General features: G+C 55.1%; 1 protein-coding gene across 2 annotated transcripts in view; it reads right to left on the bottom strand.

Moving 5' to 3' along the window:
* Positions 1-3,905, bottom strand: part of SLC25A37 (solute carrier family 25 member 37) — an 18,473-nt gene that overhangs the window by 10,686 nt on the left and 3,882 nt on the right. The window lies entirely within an intron of this gene.

Here is a 3,905-nt window from a genome sequence, read left to right as displayed (position 1 = left end):
AGCAGAGGGGCTCCAGCCCTCGGAGCATTTTAGTAGCCCTCCCCTGGCCCCGCTCCAACAGCTCCATGCCCTCCTTGTGCCGAGGGCTCCCGAGCTGGACGCAGGGCTCCAGGGGAGGTCTCCCCAGAGCAGAGCACAGGGGCAGAATCACCAGGGTTGTTTTCTACCTAGAATTGTTTTACTAACAAGAGTCAGGTCTCCGGTTCTGCGTATTCTTGCAAAGGGTCACTGATCTGACAAGCCACCGTACAAACAAGCTCAGATATAATTTGTCTTCGTTGGTTGGGTTTTTTTTCCTGAACATGGCATGTTTTCTCCAAGTTCAGCCTGCGCATTCATGTGACAGCCAGCCACCCTGGTCTCCCTGCAGCTAACAAAAGACCCAGAGAACACAATACGCTTTTACCAGGAAATAAGCAGCATTTCTTCAGCGACCAGGTCAGATCCTGCTGCCCAGAGAAGGCTTTGTTATTGCACGACCCATGCCACGCTCAAGCTCTGAACTCCCTTTTCTTGTTTGCTAGGCTGTTTTTCAGCTAGAGTGGCTTCCCAGACAAGCAACGCGCTTGGTGTGGTACCCACCCGTGGCTGCAAAGGCCCTCGGGAGGGGAGCGTAGGGTCAGTCGAACAGGTTTAGCCCTGACTTTCCAGCACCCCAACACTATCAGCTGGAGCAAGAGCAACTGCTGCTCCTGGACCTGTGTCGAAACAAGTGGATGCAGAACCTCCCACCACCAAACCCAGGCGTCCCTAACCCCAAAGCCTAAATAAACCACAGTGAAACAGCTCACAGGACCTCATCTGTCCTGCCACCCTCGGTCATACTTGTGTGCTTTTAAGACCTCAGTTACAAGCAGGGAAGCTCCAAAGTCTACTTGCACCAGGCACGTCACCCACGGTTGACTGTCCTGGCTGGAGCCTCCAAAACACTCACTCCATCCCTCCCAACAAGCCCCATCGTACTCATCCTCGTTTCCTTTCCACTCCCCTCTCCGGCATCACAGATGTAGGCTAGATGTTTCTCCTACCCTTCACCCAAGGAGTTCCCACCACAGTACGGGACCTCCCGTACCCGTTAGGAACCATGCCCAGCCACAGCAAAGTCAACCTACAGATGTCTTGTTGCACCAGCTTGGTTGGGAGGGGTTCAGGTTTTCATGGAGGACTGCAATGTGATTAGGGCTAGAGCACAGACTTTTTGTCATTAGTGCGACTGCCACCCACTGCGAGGAAGGGAGGTTCGAGCCCAGCACATCTCTGGTTTCTCATTGAGCTGTCTCTCATCAGCAATTAGTTCTCAGGTGAGGACAACTGGTCTTCACATCCTCAAGGCAGCTACTTTACCTGCCTGGGAAACCAGCTCCAGCAGCTTTGCAGAAAAGCCACCACATGGCTTAAGCAAGAGGAGGGAGGTGGCTCCAAGGGAACTCCTCCAGCAACTCCCTTCTGCCACCATCACAAGAAGCCCTTGACATGCTGATCTCTCAGATTAATTTTGAGACTAATCAGGCTTGCCAGGACAGCCGTGTTTTCAGCAGCTACAAACCAAACCAAGCCTAAGCACTATGAGAAACACCATGGGCGCACCTCTAAAAACCGACAGTTCGAGCCAGCGCTTTACTACAAGCACAGCGCAAGGCCGAGCCCAACGCGGAGTTAAGGCTGAAGCTAAGCGGGGGTCTGGCGATGAGAAGGAAAATGAGGGGAAGGAAAAAAGACACCGAGCACGTCCCAATGATCACAAGCCTCCAGCTGCAGCTTTAGTTGGTAAAACACAACCTCCAACCCGTGTCCCCACTGAACAAACAGCGACTCCGCTGCAAAGCACACATAGGGCTAGCAGTGCTTCAATCGTGGCCAGGCGCTGCAAGAGGCCGCACATGGGCACGTGCATCCCGGATTTGCAGCCTCCCCCATCACATCTCACCCCACCAGCACCCCTGGGCTCTCCGTGCTGTCACACAGGCCCATCTATGAACTTCACAGGGGTCCACAGGGTGCTGTTTTAACTCAGCTCACCTCAACAGGACACCACCACCACAGCCTGCCCTACCCCGGCAAGCTCAGGAATTGTGCAAGTGGCTGAAGCAAACAATTCCCCAAATTAAAAACATTTTCAGTTTCTCTTTGAGAGGAAATGACTTACGGGAACCAAAACATTTCCTCTACAGCACCAATCCAGCCAGGTGCCCAAAATGCTTCCTCCTGCAGCATCCACAGGCTCTGCTCAGCCATGACCGATCCCAGTGATTATTATCCAGAAAGTCAGCCTAAGGAAGGAGCTTCGCTGCGTTTCTGTAGGAGCACAGCACATTCCCCATGGTAAGGCAAAAGCCAGCTGCTCTTACAAGCTGAATTAGCATTTGGTTCCTCCCATTACAAAAAAAAAAAGCCCTTTTGGGGTCAGTTCTCACCTTTTCCCACAGCAAACAGACAACGGGCACAAACCAGCGGTGGGTGCCCAATGCGGGAGCAGCACCCAAAGCCCTGAAGCTCAGGATTTTGCTCTGCCCCCGACACATGCGGTGACCTTGGCCATGCTCTGCCGGAGTTTTCCCACAGCCAGAGTATTTTATCTGCTTCTGAGCACTTCAAGGCAGTTTGCCGAGCAGGATTATTCCCGGCGTGAGGCATTGCCCTGGCACTCTCCTAGCACAGGCGCCGCCGGCCATGAAGCAACCGGGGAATTCACTGCCCGGTGAAATCAGCACTTTTGCCTTCCTACAAAGCACCTCCCGCTCCGGGAAACCAGGCACAACTTTCACTTTCTCCCTCTCCCTTTTTCCCCACAGAGGAAATGCCCTCTTAAACACTACCGTGAAGCCCGGAGTGACGTGCCGGCACTGCTCTGACCACCACCCCGCTCTGCCCGTGACTTGGCAGAAAACACCGGGCTTGTTTGGGAAAGGAGCCACTCGGGGTGGGCATGGACCCTGCGCCTCGGTGGGGTGGGGGGGTGGACCCACGATGCGGAGCAGCCCAAACCTCCAAGCCAGGTCCAGCAGGCACAGACCCAGAGGGAAAACATGGGAAAAAAAGCAGAGAATATTTCCTTTGAATGCTTATCGTGGCACACTGGCAAGACCTCCAGTGCCTCAAAGGGAAGGCATTTCCTCTCCTCTCCTCTCTCTACTCTTTCAGGGAGCCCTGCATTGAAAAGAGGAGAAATTAGAGCATCTGCTTGCAGCCTTTCCCGACCGGCCCACGGAGGATCTATCAGCACCAGCAATACAAGATCGAGGGCGCTTGGCTTTTCCCAACCTTATTTTCCTCTTTTTAAGCTGCCAGATCAGCATGCTAGCAGGGCAGAGTGAGGAAATACCCTTCGTGATGCTTCCTACCAGGTCAGCAACACCACGAAGTCTTCCCTCGCGTGTACTCGACTGCACCGAGAGCGGGCTCGTTAGTCTCGAGTGGCTCATCTGCATTAAAACCCAACCACCACCAGCATATCCGCAGCCATGCAAACCCCCTTTATAAACCCCAACCCTGATAAAGCCACCACTGCCACAAGGCTGGGGCGACGTGTAAGGGGGGGTTCATGGCTCCTGCAGCCATCCTGGTGAGCAGACGGACAGACCACCCCGTCCCATCAGCTCTTCTCTCCTGGGTTAGGATTCCAACACTACGGGAGGGGAAAAGCCTCCTGCTCCCACCTCATGCCAGAAGGCACCAGCGGCATCTCCTGCCCCGGGGGAGCAGCACGAGGACTTTGCTTGCTGCAGCGGGAGGCGGCGAGGTCCGGCGCACACCTTTGCACCGTGGGTTGCGCAAAGCTCGCCTGGGCCCGGGGACTCCGGGGCTGCCTGGGACAGCACCCGAGGGGCTGCAGGGACAGGTCCAGGGTGGGTGCGCAGCTCCAGCTTCCATCAGAGACCTCAGGGGTGACACCTCGGGGACCTTCC

Source organism: Egretta garzetta, unplaced genomic scaffold (genome assembly GCF_000687185.1).
Source record: "Egretta garzetta isolate BGI_Z169 unplaced genomic scaffold, ASM68718v1 scaffold233, whole genome shotgun sequence".
Taxonomy (NCBI): Eukaryota; Metazoa; Chordata; class Aves; order Pelecaniformes; family Ardeidae; genus Egretta; species Egretta garzetta.
Note: the sequence above shows the minus strand (reverse complement) of the source record. Positions and strands in the feature narration are given on the sequence as shown.